Below are 16,347 nucleotides of genomic sequence, written 5' to 3'. Positions count from 1 at the left end.
CCGATTTCTGTATAAAAATGTAGACAAACACCTTTAAACTCGAGTATTATATTTTCACAAAGATGGTCGCAACCGTTTACATGTATAAGGCATGTTGCATTTCCATTTAAAAATCAGGTAAAGTGTTATCTTGTGCTTCTTTAAAATTTGGGAGCTAGAAAGTACCATGGTGATGTGTTGCTAACTGCATTTAGCTTAGGGAGTTTACTATTGCCCATTAAACTCAAAGTGTACAACCAGCCTATATTATAAAGACTTAACAGAAATGATCAGATTCAGAGCATATATGACAGCACACGAATGGAATTAGCACTATATATAGCTTGCACACCAACAAACAAGAGAAATTTTAACTGGCAGTGTGACGATCAAACAATTCCATTAAAAAATATAGCTGGAACCCTAGCTGTTTTGCGCTTGGAGTATTCTCAAACAAATTTGGCATATATATATATTTTCAGGAAAAAAAAGGTGTACTCCATACATTTGACCGTTGCAACATTAAAAAGTTTACCAAAACATTAAACCAAATGCTTCTTTCAATGTGTAATGACAAAAGCGGTTACCATTGATCAAATGCAGAGTTGTAAAGTTGTTATAATCATTAAACCATACTGATCGTATTTTTAGACAAACAAGCATACATAGTCTAATACGGCAATAATTATGTGTTCCCAGGTCTTGATCACAGGCGGAAGGTATCGTCCACTGGTCAAACCTTCTTTGTATCACTTAGCTCCTAGCCGCAATCGGGATTTTTTTCCACCCCATTTCAAAGGACCAGACCATGCTGTTTTAAATTTAAAGGTTATTAGAACCACTAACCGATGACTGAAGGTTAGAGAAATGCACCTGAAGATGCCAAAAATGTAAAGAAATTCACCGAATAAAATAAAAAATGTATACCACATCAAAATACATACCATTTTCGTTAGTTAATTTGTGTTTACTATGTGATTTTGTATGAATATTTTATTGAAGTACCGTTCAGCCTCACACAGCCTCCGCGCGCTGTGATGCGCAACATTTTTCAGTTCGGTCGTCGTACTTTACGCTCTCTTGCTCCGCGTCAAAGAAACTACAATGGGTGTTTTGAAAGAGCAGAGCTAGCTCTATAATTTCGTATATTTTGAGAACTGGAAAACAAAGTGACCAAAAATTGCGGTTGAAGTTTTCAAAATCAAACTACCGACAACTTTATCACACTGCCAAATGAAATACACCATTCGATTCAGCTCGAATTTTTCTTTAAACAAGCAAAAAATGAAGTCAGTCCGACATGTGTCCTCCGAGCAAGACGCCCAAAACGAGGCTCGAATAGCTTTGCCTGCAGTTTTGAAAATGGCGCCCGGTGGCTCAAGCCGCGATTACCGACTCAACAAATTCGACCCAAGCATTCTTTTCGTCCGGCACATCGATTCAAGATGTTCTGTTCGGTAAGTTTAGACATATTAAAGTATTGATTGAATGTTTTTAATGGCGGATGTACGAAATGACAGAAGGTATTTTGTACTGAATTTGACGAAGCGGTTCGACTTCGATGGCCTGTCTGTTTCAAGCGGAAGGGTTGTGTTACGAAACGCTTTCGTTTTTTTCTCTAACCCAATAGAATCTAATGACGAAAATAATCATTGACAATGTATCTAAAGATATTAAAAAAAAAACTATTTCTGGTGCATCTACGAAATGAAAACATTGCATATTGTTCAAAAACTGATTTTATTCAGGTCACGTAACTTCTTCTTTTCTTGCACCAGCTGAGTGGAAACCAAAAGTAGAATTCACCAGCTGACTCTGAGAACGTTTTGCGGACTCGCAATGTTTCGCACATGTATGTCGACTTATTTCGTGTGAGAAAACAGATATTACAGATATATTTTTTATAAAATACTGGTAGCTGCTTTTTCATTTATTGAAAATGAAATAACTGACTTTTCTTCTTTGAGTTTGAATGGTGTTTTTCTTTCTGCAGAAGTAGTGTTTGATGTTATTGTTATAACTTACTTTTTATTTTTAGTCAAGTTTTGATTGTTCTTTTCTCCAGATGACACACATGCACCGACAACTTGCTAACTATTTTCTTGCCTCTGGCCGTGGCAGACCTCCAAATCCACCGACCGGGGCTGACAAACAAGGTTTTGCTGCAGTTACAGAGGCAAAGTGGCAAGCCCTCTTCAGTGGTAAGTACTCGGTTGATCACAACTCTTTTTTGTCTTATAGATATGCTTATGTATTTATAAACAGGCTAGCAATCCTTTGCGTCTTTTCTTTATCCACTAAAATTAATTACAAAATAATAATAGACATTGATAATTTGTATTTATTTCTTTGGCTGTCCCTTTTACTATACTGCAGCATAGTTCATGCACTGGTATATTGCTATTTCATATGTTACGTGGATTTCCATTGGTCAATTGGGCAAAACTGAGCTCAGTGCAAAAGTGATATCGACGACATTTCCGTTGATATCAGTTTTGATATCGACGACCTCTTTATTGCTTCCCCACTTCAAAAACAAAAACACCTAAATTTTAAAACAAACAAATATATATAAAAATGTAATTATCCCAGAATTTAGTTGAGCAAGTGACTAAAGACTTTTTGAAAGAAAAAACATTTTGAAAAACTGAAAAGTACAAGAAAAGAGTGAACAAAAAGAAATGATAATCAGAGGGAGGGATATGGAACAGCCAAAACTGAGACAAATACTTTTGTAATTTCTTTACAATAAATACAAAATCGACAAAATGTCCCAGAGAATTAGCAATATATCTAACATTGACTGACTGTGTGACGATATCTTCTGCTATTGGTCTGTTTCGACAGTGATATCAAAATCTCGACCTCAAGTCTCGATTTTGATATCACTGTCTCAACAGACCATAGCAGAAGATATCACACAGTCCGTCAATATTGGGTAATATTATCTTTTGGAACACAGACTGATATTGACTTTTTTTCAGGTCCACTCCTGGTTTGAGAAGCTCTTCCCAGAAGTTACCTTTCCTGTGGATCGGATTGGTGGTGTCATTGATCGCACGGAGAAGCAATTCAAGGAGCAGCTCAGTGGGGAGACAGGAACAACAGCATTTCTTCAGGTTGTCAGAGATCTTGATTCAGAGATGAGATTCCCAAATTTTGACATAAGAGGGTAAAGGAAGTTTGGCCCTTTGCGTTGCCCCTTGTGGGAGTCAGGGGGCTGAAGCTGATGCGTTTTTAGCATTTACATAACAAAAAATTGCTCAGAAATTAGTCTTAGCAGCAGAATATTTTGATTAGAACTTTGGGCATTGTTCATGCATTTCTAGAATGAATCTCACAAATAAACAACAACAGTCACTGAAAATAACATCACACTCACAGACTGACAAACACAAGTGTGCACACAAGGACAAATATGTGGTCAAATGGTCTTTCAACACGCTCTTGCCTCTCTATTTGTTGCCCAGTACTTTATTACACCACGTGCATTGTGCCTTCCCCGAACATTCAACTTTTGAACCGAATCTCCGAGACGGATGGAAAGTTTTCGTCCCTTCACTTCGGTAGTTATAATTTCGTCTTTCCACGCCCAAACCCATTTGTTCTTTAGCCCTTTATCAATCTCAGAAGCTAAAGCATGTTCTGTTTCTGCCAACAATCGCATTGACGACGCCATCTTGCTAAAGTGGCTAAAGTCAACAACTAAATCAGCCCATTTAGGAACTTCCGCGATGAAGACACTGATGATGAGGAGAAACTTGTTCCCAAATGGACAGTTCGTACACGGGTCTAAAGTTCATTTCGTAGATTTTTGGTTTTGAGCTCGGCGTTTTTGTCGGAGGTATTGTCGGTCCGGACAATCAAAAACCGGTCTAGTCTTTTGGGCGATTCAGTCATTGGCAGGTCAGATTTTTGATAATCAACCTCTACCCCCCCCCCCCCCCCCCTTTTTTTTTTTTCTCAAGGGATCTGGACGATTCAGGAAAACGGTCCTGGGGATCAACTTTTAAGCAGAATTCCGCGAAAAAGGGGAAGAATCTCATCTCTGTTGATTTTGTTTCTGATGCACTCAGCCACCTTGGGTTAAGAAGGGGAGAACTTCTTGGAGAGTGCATACACTACTTGGTAGGTATGCAACATATTATGTACTGGTTAGCCTGTAATGTACTGTCTTGATTTCATTTTCGAAATATAGTTTTTCATAATAACTATATCGCTGATAGCTCTACACTTTTACTTTTAGGGTGTATTGCAATTAACTTTGGAAAAAAGGTTAAGCAGCTGTTTATGTTTAAACAAAAAATTACTCACGAGACCTTTAGCTAAACCCATGTGACATTGGTAAAAAAAACCAGCAGGAGCGATTGCTAGTGCCGGCGATCTTGTATTTCGGCAACAAATTGTGAACTCTGATGAACTTGTTCGTCCTGATCGCAGGATACAGCTTGCTCTATTTAATCTGAATTTATGCCAAATGAGCTTTTATTAAATAATTTGAATTAAAACCAATTGTTTGTTTTACATTTGAGAATATGCGTCTGCATGTGTTGAACTGCTTCTGTCTCTAGTCAATTTAGAATGTATGTAGCACAATGGCCTGTCAGTGCGAAAGGATTTGCATGCACCCACAAGCTGGTTGCAGCATTTTTCTGGGAGGGTTTAGGTATATTTTAACTGGGACTTTAAACCATCTAAACAATGTTCAGGGTTTGGTAAAGCATTTCCTCCTGCATAACTGCAGTAAGTTATCACTCATCACTAGGTTGCAGCTCACTTGCTGTGAAATTTGAAGGTCGTTGCTTGATGATTTCATGGACATCGCAGTAAACCGTGACAACTGCACAGGTAGCTGCAGCTGGCTCAAGGAAAGCTTGTACGTGGTAAGAATTTGGAGGACAGGCCAGGGATATCCCGGCTCACCCTGGTCGTTGCTAGCTATAGCTGTGACATGGTCGCGGATATATAGCTGTGACTACCACATAGAGGTCCGGGTAATCGCGGCTAGCTGCGAGGTAATCGCGGCTAGCTGCGACCTAATCGCGGTATATAGCTGTGACTATCAGGAACAGGTCCGGGTTACCGCGGCTAGCTGCGACCTGGTCGCGGCTAGCTGTAACCTGCTTGGGTCTATAATAATTCATCGTGGCTTGCCACGACTAGATCGCAGCTAACTGCGACTAGATCACAGCTAGCTGCGACTACATCACAGCTAGCTGCGACTAGATCACGGCAAGCCGCAGCATGATCCCAGGAACATCGCGGCTAGCTGTGACCTGGTCGCGGCTAGCTGTGACCTGGTCGCAGCTAGCTGTGACCTGGTCGCGGCTAGCTGTGACCTGGTCGCGGCAAGCTCACAGTAAGGGGTCCAGGACATCGCGGCTAGCTGCTGCTAGGTCGCGACAAGCTCGCAGGGAACATCGCAGCTAGCCGCGACCTCATCACATCAAGCTCGCGGGTGGGATCTCCATATAAGGATATATAACTACATCGCAGCTAGCTGCGACTTAGTCGCAGCAAACTTAATTTGCATGGTAAATTACGGCCTCGCAGCGACCTCGCAGCGAGGCTCGCTGCGACCTCGCTGCGAGGCTCGCCACAGGGCCTTTTTTTCTGTAAGGGATACTGTAAAAGCCCACTGTTAAAGTTTGGGAATCAATCATTAAAAGAAAATCATAAATGCTGATTTAAGTCACATCTGACAAGTTTGAAGTTTACTGCAAGTTTGGAACACCCACTTCCCCACGTTCTTGAAAACTGGTCCAAGATGAAATATTTTAGTAATGTACATGCATACACACTTGCTGAAAATCAAGTATTCTTCATTTATTTATTTATTATATTTTGATATATTGATAACACCCTGTCAACCTTCTGGTCATTTCAAGGTAACATTTTTCTTTTGCATTTTTTGTTTTTTTCCCCTTTCAAAATGAAGACTTTATTAGTCTGTTTTTTCTCTGATGTGACCTGAAGTGCGTATCGTATGGGATTATCACTGTTCTTCATGCCCGGTGTGGTACTTTAAGCAAACAGTCAAGAAAGCTGTTGTTGACCTCGGTATGAGATAACAGGGTTGAAGTACGTATAAACATTTTTTAATTTCATTTCATAAGTAGGTGACTCATCATGTGTTCTTTCTTTATTTGGTGTTTAACGTCGTTTTCAACCATTCAAGGTTATATCGCGACGGGGAAAGGGGGGGGAGATGGGATAGGGGAAAGGGGGGAGATGGGATAGAGCCACTTGTTAATTGTTTCTTGTTCACAAAAGCACTAATCAAAAAATTGCTCCAGGGGCTTGCAACGTAGTACAATATATGACCTTACTGGGAGAATGCAAGTTTCCAGTACAAAGGACTAAACATTTCTTACATACTGCTTGACTAAAATCTTTACAAACTTTGACTATGTTCTATACAAGAAACACTCAACAAGGGTAAAAGGAGAAACAGAACCATTAGTCGCCTCTTACGACATGCTGGGTAGCAACGGGTAAATTCTTTCTCGTCCCAACCAATATGGGACTCCCCCTAACCCGCAGGGGGTGACTCATCATGTGTGGCATCAATAGTTGTTGCTTTATATTTTTCCCTTCCACATAAGTTATGACATTGATGATTGTAGCATAGACCATGACAATTACGACTGTATTACTTTTTGGTGATTATGAGGCCATTTTAAGCATTTCAGATCATTATGTATCATCTCTTTCAAATAAGTTCAATAATATCAAGGATTCCACCTGTAATATTCAAGTGTACTATGCTAGTGTTTTGTTTTGAAAGAATCCAATTCGCAAGTACTGTTTGGCCCATGCTATTTGCTTTGTGGTTTTCAACAGTGTACTAAAGTATTGAGAGAACACATGGGTACCGTTCAGCCCTTGGCGGTTTGCTTTGTGGTTTTAAACTGTAATAAAGTGTTCAGAAAACCCACCAGTACTGTTCAACCCATGGCTGTTTGCTTTTTTGGTCATAGGAGGTTTGCTTTGTGGTTTTAAACTGTAATAAAGTGTTCAGAAAACCCATGAGTACTGTTCAACCCATGGCTGTTTGCTTTGTTTGGTCATAGGAGGTTTGCTTTGTGGTTTTAAACTGTAATAAAGTTTTCAGAAAACCCATAAGTACTGCATGTTCAGCCCATGGCTGTTTGCTTATTTCAGCCCTCAGCTGTTTGCTTTTCAACAGAATACTAAAGTTTTGAGAGAACCCACAAGTACTGCTCAGCCCTCGGCTGTTTGCTTTTTAACAGAGTACTAAAGTTTTGAGAGAACCCACAAGTACTGTTCAGTCCTTACTGCTTTCTTTACGCATTTTAACAATGTACTTAAAAAAAAAAGTTTTTAAAAAAAAGCCCATTACCATAATGTATCTAAAACGGTCCTGTAACCTATTACAATAAGTTCTAATGCAACACTGCCTACCCCCCCTCCCCCTACACACACATATAGCTATCTTAAAAAAACTGTCTGAAAGATGACATACAAGAGACCTAAAAACCAAAAAAATCAAACACAAAGATGACTTACAGGGTTTAGGGACAACAAATACAAACAAAAACAAAACAATCGGAACAACAAAAAAGACAAACAAAAAAAACAATCACACAAAAAACGAGGTTTAGGGGATTCAATTTTGAGATGGGACCCAAGAAGAAAAACAAAAATTGGTTTACAGGAATCACGGACCTTTAACAAACACAACAAAACCAACAAATTACACACATACAAACACAAAACGAGGTTTAGGGGATTCAACGCCGCGCCAGGGACCTTAAACAGCAACAAGAAATAAAACAAAAATGGTTTACAGGAACCAGGGACCTTTAACAACAACACCACAAACAACACAACGCACACTGTGATACAAACACAAAACGAAGTTTACGGGATTCAACGCCACGCCAGGGACCTTAAACAGCAACAATAAACGAACAAAAAAGCGGTTTACAGGGTTCAGGGACTTTTAACAAACACAACACAAACAACAACAAAATCTACAAACACAAAACGAGGTTTACGGGATTCAACGCCACGCCAGGGACCTTAAACAGCAACAAGAAATAAAACAAAAAAACGGTTTACAGGAATCAAGGACCTTTAACAAACACAACAAAACCAACAAAGTACACACATACAAACACAAAACGAGGTTTACGGGATTCAACGCCACGCCAGGGACCTTAAACAGCAACAAGAAATAAAACAAAAAAACGGTTTACAGGAATCAAGGACCTTTAACAAACACAACAAAACCAACAAAGTACACACATACAAACACAAAACGAGGTTTACGGGATTCAATGCCACGCCAGGGACCTTAAACAGCAACAAGAAATAAAACCAACAAAAAAACGGTTTACAGGAATCAAGGACCTTTAACAAAAACACCACAAGAAGGGCAAAGCCCATACGACTCACATGCTTGACCTCGACCTTTACATGACCCTGACCTAAGGTCAAATAACTAAACCTAGCAATGACATCATACACTAAGAACTGCTTTACACATTTTTCCTACCAAAATACATGTCATCCAACACAAAGCTGTTAATTCAAGACATAGGATTAGTACAATGGTGCTTATTGGCTCTTTCTACCATGAGATATGGTCACTTTTAGTGGTTCACTACCTTATTTTGATGAAAGCATAACATGTGCCCCACATAATTTTTAAGTTTGAAACAGTTATCTTCCATAGTTCAGGGTCAAGGTCACTTCAAAATATGTATACAATCCAACTTTGAAGAGCTCCTGTGACCTTGACCTTGAAGCAAGGTAAACCAAAGTGGTATCAAAAGATGGGGCTTACTTTGCCCTATATATCATATATAGGTGAGGTATTCAATCTCAAAAGCTTCAGAGAAAATGGGAAAAATGGGAACAATAGCTGTTTTTTAGACAACATTTATGGCCCCTGCGACCTTGACCTTGAAGCAAGGTCAAGATGCTATGTATGTTTTTTGGGGCCTTGTCATCATACACCATCTTGCCAAATTTGGTACTGATAGACTGAATAGTGTCCAAGAAATATCCAACGTTAAAGTTTTCCGGACGGACGGACGACTCGGGTGAGTACATAGACTCACTTTTGCTCCGCATGTGAGTCAAAAACCAACAAAGTACACACAAACAAACACAAAACGAGGTTTACGGGATTATTAGTAATACAAACCATCTGTGGTTAGCCACTAAGTTTGTACAGAATGCCAGATTGTTTGGTTTGTAATACTTGTGATCGTCTCTTCAGCTGATATTGCTATTCGAGACCGATTCAATGGGTTGGTTGGTTGGGTTGGTAATATTTGTGATTGTCTCTTCAGCTAATATTGTTATTCGAGACCGATCCAATGGGTTGGTTGGTAATATTTTTGATCGTCTCTTCAGCTAATATTGCAATTCGAGACCAATCCAATTGGTTGGTTTGTAATATGTTGATCATCTCTTCAGCTGATATTCGAGATCGATCCAATGGGTTGGTTGGTTGGGTTGGTAATATTTGTGATTGTCTCTTCAGCTGATATTGCTATTCGAGACCGATCCGATTGGTTGATTTGTAATATGTTGATCATCTCTTCAGCTGATATTGCTATTCGAGATCGATCCAATGGGCTGGTTGGTTGGGTTGGTAATATTTGTGATTGTCTCTTCAGCTGATATTGCTATTCGAGATCGATCCAATGGGCTGGTTGGTAATATTTGTGATCATCTCTTTAGCTGTTATTGCTCTTCGAGACCGATCCAATGGGTTGGCTGGTAATATTTTTGATCGTCTCTTCAGTTCATATTGCTATAGGCTGGTTGAGCCGGTAGCTCCAGTGCGGAGGAGGGTAAGGGGGATGAGGGACAGGCCGATGCCTTACAACAGACTTGTAACTGTAACGTTGGCATGACTGATCACCTTAGAGCACTGTCTTGTGACTGTAACGTTGGCATGACTGATCACCATAGAGCACTGTCTTGTGACTGTGACGTTGACATGACTGATCACCCACCATACAACACTGTCTTGTGACTGTGACGTTGACATGACTGATCACCCACCATACAACACTGTCTTGTGACTGTGACATTGACATGACTGATCACCATAGAGCACTGTCTTGTGACTGTGACGTTGACATGACTGATCACCATACAACACTGTCTTGTCGTTGACATGACTGATCACCATCGAGCACTGTCTTGTGACTGTAACGTTGACATGACTGATCACCAAACAACACTGTCTTGTGACTGTGACATTGACATGACTGATCACCATAGAGCACTGTCTTGTGACTGTGACGTTGACATGACTGATCACCATAGAGCACTGTCTTGTGACTGTGACGTTGACATGACTGATCACTATAGAGCACTGTCTTGTGACTGTAACGTTGACATGACTGATCACCATACAACACTGTCTTGTGACTGTGACGTTGGCATGACTGATCACCATACAACACCGTCTTGTGACTGAAACATTGGCATGACTGATCACCATACAACACTGTCTTGTGACTGTGACGTTGACATGACTGATCACCATAGAGCACCGTCTTGTGACTGTAACGTTGACATGACTGATCACCATACAACACTGTCTTGTGACTGTGACGTTGACATGACTGATCACCATAGAGCACCGTCTTGTGACTGTAACGTTGACATGACTGATCACCATACAACACTGTCTTGTGACTGTAACGTTGGCATGACTGATCACCTTACAACACTGTCTTGTGACTGTGACGTTGGCATGACTCAGATCACCATACAACACTGTCTTGTGACTGTAACGTTGGCATGACTGATCACCATACAACACTGTCTTGTGACTGTAACATTGGCATGACTGATCACCATACAACACTTTCTTGTGACTGTAACGTTGACATGACTGATCACCATACAACACTGTCTTGTGACTGTGACGTTGGCATGACTGATCACCATACAACACTGTCTTGTGACTGTGACGTTGGCATGACTCAGATCACCATACAACACTGTCTTGTGACTGTAACGTTGGCATGACAGATCACCATAGAGCACTGTCTTGTGACTGTAACGTTGACATGACTGATCACCATAGAGCACTGTCTTGTGACTGTAACGTTGGCATGACTGATCACCATACAACACTGTCTTGTGACTGTGACGTTGGCATGACTCAGATCACCATAGAACAGTTCAGAGAGGGATCTACTGTGTACTGTTATCCATCTCTTTTTTTCAACTGCTCTACCAGGAACCAATATGTCCTGGGAGTCTTTGGCAGAACACTGTGGACACTTTGGCTGGACACATGGGGACACTTTGGCTCAGAACTTAATTGGCCGATTGCAAAATTTGTTCCTTTCTCAGTTTGGTACACAGCAAGATAATATATCTATAGGACCCAGTGTTAACCTGTTGGTCATCTCAGGGTGACATGTTTTTTTGTGTTATTTTCTTCTTTAAATGAAGACCGCATCAAGCTGTTTTCTTTCAGTTTCAGTGTGGTACACAACAAGATGATATAATGTTTATTAGACCCTGTCAACCAATTGGTCATCTCAGGGTGACATTGTGTTCTTTTCTTTTTGTTATCAGTCCGTTTTCAGTGTGATGTGACCACGTGTGTAAAATCGGGAACAGTTGATAATGATGCCAAATTCACATCTCTCCTTTTGAGAGAAGACAGTCTCAGGACTGTCAGGCTATGTCACTGTCAGATGCAACACGGTCCAGCCCGCCCTTAAGCCCATCCAAACCAGCAGATATAATATTTATAACACCTTGTCAAGATGATATGGTATTTATAACACCCTGTCAAGATAATATGATATTTTTAACACCCAGTCAAGATGATAACATGTACAGTATTTATAACACCTTGCCAAGATGATATAATATCTACAACAGTCCCTGTCAAAATGATACAAGGGTGCATCTGAGTAAATATAGAGTGAAATAGATATTAAATGGAGCAGCAAGGCATTCTGTAAAAGCCCACTGTTAAAGTTTGGGAATCAATCATTAAAAGAAAATCATAAATGCTGATTTAAGTCACATCTGACAAGTTTGAAGTTTACTGCAAGTTTGGAACACCCACTTCCCCACGTTCTTGAAAACTGGTCCAAGATGAAATATTTTAGTAATGTACATGCATACACACTTGCTGAAAATCAAGTATTCTTCATTTATTTATTTATTATATTTTGATATATTGATAACACCCTGTCAACCTTCTGGTCATTTCAAGGTAACATTTTTCTTTTGCATTTTTTGTTTTTTTCCCCTTTCAAAATGAAGACTTTATTAGTCTGTTTTTTCTCTGATGTGACCTGAAGTGCGTATCGTATGGGATTATCACTGTTCTTCATGCCCGGTGTGGTACTTTAAGCAAACAGTCAAGAAAGCTGTTGTTGACCTCGGTATGAGATAACAGGGTTGAAGTACGTATAAACATTTTTTAATTTCATTTCATAAGTAGGTGACTCATCATGTGTTCTTTCTTTATTTGGTGTTTAACGTCGTTTTCAACCATTCAAGGTTATATCGCGACGGGGAAAGGGGGGGAGATGGGATAGGGGAAAGGGGGGAGATGGGATAGAGCCACTTGTTAATTGTTTCTTGTTCACAAAAGCACTAATCAAAAAATTGCTCCAGGGGCTTGCAACGTAGTACAATATATGACCTTACTGGGAGAATGCAAGTTTCCAGTACAAAGGACTAAACATTTCTTACATACTGCTTGACTAAAATCTTTACAAACTTTGACTATGTTCTATACAAGAAACACTCAACAAGGGTAAAAGGAGAAACAGAACCATTAGTCGCCTCTTACGACATGCTGGGTAGCAACGGGTAAATTCTTTCTCGTCCCAACCAATATGGGACTCCCCCTAACCCGCAGGGGGTGACTCATCATGTGTGGCATCAATAGTTGTTGCTTTATATTTTTCCCTTCCACATAAGTTATGACATTGATGATTGTAGCATAGACCATGACAATTACGACTGTATTACTTTTTGGTGATTATGAGGCCATTTTAAGCATTTCAGATCATTATGTATCATCTCTTTCAAATAAGTTCAATAATATCAAGGATTCCACCTGTAATATTCAAGTGTACTATGCTAGTGTTTTGTTTTGAAAGAATCCAATTCGCAAGTACTGTTTGGCCCATGCTATTTGCTTTGTGGTTTTCAACAGTGTACTAAAGTATTGAGAGAACACATGGGTACCGTTCAGCCCTTGGCGGTTTGCTTTGTGGTTTTAAACTGTAATAAAGTGTTCAGAAAACCCACCAGTACTGTTCAACCCATGGCTGTTTGCTTTTTTTGGTCATAGGAGGTTTGCTTTGTGGTTTTAAACTGTAATAAAGTGTTCAGAAAACCCATGAGTACTGTTCAACCCATGGCTGTTTGCTTTGTTTGGTCATAGGAGGTTTGCTTTGTGGTTTTAAACTGTAATAAAGTTTTCAGAAAACCCATAAGTACTGCATGTTCAGCCCATGGCTGTTTGCTTATTTCAGCCCTCAGCTGTTTGCTTTTCAACAGAATACTAAAGTTTTGAGAGAACCCACAAGTACTGCTCAGCCCTCGGCTGTTTGCTTTTTAACAGAGTACTAAAGTTTTGAGAGAACCCACAAGTACTGTTCAGTCCTTACTGCTTTCTTTACGCATTTTAACAATGTACTTAAAAAAAAAAGTTTTAAAAAAAAAGCCCATTACCATAATGTATCTAAAACGGTCCTGTAACCTATTACAATAAGTTCTAATGCAACACTGCCTACCCCCCCTCCCCCTACACACACATATAGCTATCTTAAAAAAACTGTCTGAAAGATGACATACAAGAGACCTAAAAACCAAAAAAATCAAACACAAAGATGACTTACAGGGTTTAGGGACAACAAATACAAACAAAAACAAAACAATCGGAACAACAAAAAAGACAAACAAAAAAAACAATCACACAAAAAACGAGGTTTAGGGGATTCAATTTTGAGATGGGACCCAAGAAGAAAAACAAAAATTGGTTTACAGGAATCACGGACCTTTAACAAACACAACAAAACCAACAAATTACACACATACAAACACAAAACGAGGTTTAGGGGATTCAACGCCGCGCCAGGGACCTTAAACAGCAACAAGAAATAAAACAAAAATGGTTTACAGGAACCAGGGACCTTTAACAACAACACCACAAACAACACAACGCACACTGTGATACAAACACAAAACGAAGTTTACGGGATTCAACGCCACGCCAGGGACCTTAAACAGCAACAATAAACGAACAAAAAAGCGGTTTACAGGGTTCAGGGACTTTTAACAAACACAACACAAACAACAACAAAATCTACAAACACAAAACGAGGTTTACGGGATTCAACGCCACGCCAGGGACCTTAAACAGCAACAAGAAATAAAACAAAAAAAACGGTTTACAGGAATCAAGGACCTTTAACAAACACAACAAAACCAACAAAGTACACACATACAAACACAAAACGAGGTTTACGGGATTCAACGCCACGCCAGGGACCTTAAACAGCAACAAGAAATAAAACAAAAAAAACGGTTTACAGGAATCAAGGACCTTTAACAAACACAACAAAACCAACAAAGTACACACATACAAACACAAAACGAGGTTTACGGGATTCAATGCCACGCCAGGGACCTTAAACAGCAACAAGAAATAAAACCAACAAAAAAACGGTTTACAGGAATCAAGGACCTTTAACAAAAACACCACAAGAAGGGCAAAGCCCATACGACTCACATGCTTGACCTCGACCTTTACATGACCCTGACCTAAGGTCAAATAACTAAACCTAGCAATGACATCATACACTAAGAACTGCTTTACACATTTTTCCTACCAAAATACATGTCATCCAACACAAAGCTGTTAATTCAAGACATAGGATTAGTACAATGGTGCTTATTGGCTCTTTCTACCATGAGATATGGTCACTTTAGTGGTTCACTACCTTATTTTGATGAAAGCATAACATGTGCCCCACATAATTTTTAAGTTTGAAACAGTTATCTTCCATAGTTCAGGGTCAAGGTCACTTCAAAATATGTATACAATCCAACTTTGAAGAGCTCCTGTGACCTTGACCTTGAAGCAAGGTAAACCAAAGTGGTATCAAAAGATGGGGCTTACTTTGCCCTATATATCATATATAGGTGAGGTATTCAATCTCAAAAGCTTCAGAGAAAATGGGAAAAATGGGAACAATAGCTGTTTTTTAGACAACATTTATGGCCCCTGCGACCTTGACCTTGAAGCAAGGTCAAGATGCTATGTATGTTTTTTGGGGCCTTGTCATCATACACCATCTTGCCAAATTTGGTACTGATAGACTGAATAGTGTCCAAGAAATATCCAACGTTAAAGTTTTCCGGACGGACGGACGGACGGACGACTCGGGTGAGTACATAGACTCACTTTTGCTCCGCATGTGAGTCAAAAACCAACAAAGTACACACAAACAAACACAAAACGAGGTTTACGGGATTATTAGTAATACAAACCATCTGTGGTTAGCCACTAAGTTTGTACAGAATGCCAGATTGTTTGGTTTGTAATACTTGTGATCGTCTCTTCAGCTGATATTGCTATTCGAGACCGATTCAATGGGTTGGTTGGTTGGGTTGGTAATATTTGTGATTGTCTCTTCAGCTAATATTGTTATTCGAGACCGATCCAATGGGTTGGTTGGTAATATTTTTGATCGTCTCTTCAGCTAATATTGCAATTCGAGACCAATCCAATTGGTTGGTTTGTAATATGTTGATCATCTCTTCAGCTGATATTCGAGATCGATCCAATGGGTTGGTTGGTTGGGTTGGTAATATTTGTGATTGTCTCTTCAGCTGATATTGCTATTCGAGACCGATCCGATTGGTTGATTTGTAATATGTTGATCATCTCTTCAGCTGATATTGCTATTCGAGATCGATCCAATGGGCTGGTTGGTTGGGTTGGTAATATTTGTGATTGTCTCTTCAGCTGATATTGCTATTCGAGATCGATCCAATGGGCTGGTTGGTAATATTTGTGATCATCTCTTTAGCTGTTATTGCTCTTCGAGACCGATCCAATGGGTTGGCTGGTAATATTTTTGATCGTCTCTTCAGTTCATATTGCTATAGGCTGGTTGAGCCGGTAGCTCCAGTGCGGAGGAGGGTAAGGGGGATGAGGGACAGGCCGATGCCTTACAACAGACTTGTAACTGTAACGTTGGCATGACTGATCACCTTAGAGCACTGTCTTGTGACTGTAACGTTGGCATGACTGATCACCATAGAGCACTGTCTTGTGACTGTGACGTTGACATGACTGATCACCCACCATACAACACTGTCTTGTGA

At 39.9% G+C, this 16,347-nt stretch overlaps 1 long non-coding RNA gene across 1 annotated transcript; it reads left to right on the top strand.

Annotated features, from left to right (window-relative positions):
- The first annotated feature begins 458 nt into the window (after positions 1-458).
- On the top strand, positions 459-5,186 carry LOC138975044 (uncharacterized). Its single transcript, XR_011458478.1, has 3 exons — positions 459-1,436; positions 2,045-2,180; positions 2,964-5,186. It is a non-coding gene; the product is annotated as an uncharacterized lncRNA (long non-coding RNA).
- The last annotated feature ends 11,161 nt before the right edge of the window (positions 5,187-16,347 follow it).

The sequence above is a fragment of the Littorina saxatilis genome, linkage group LG1 (assembly GCF_037325665.1).
Source record: "Littorina saxatilis isolate snail1 linkage group LG1, US_GU_Lsax_2.0, whole genome shotgun sequence".
NCBI classification, from domain to species: Eukaryota; Metazoa; Mollusca; class Gastropoda; order Littorinimorpha; family Littorinidae; genus Littorina; species Littorina saxatilis.
Note: the sequence above shows the minus strand (reverse complement) of the source record. Positions and strands in the feature narration are given on the sequence as shown.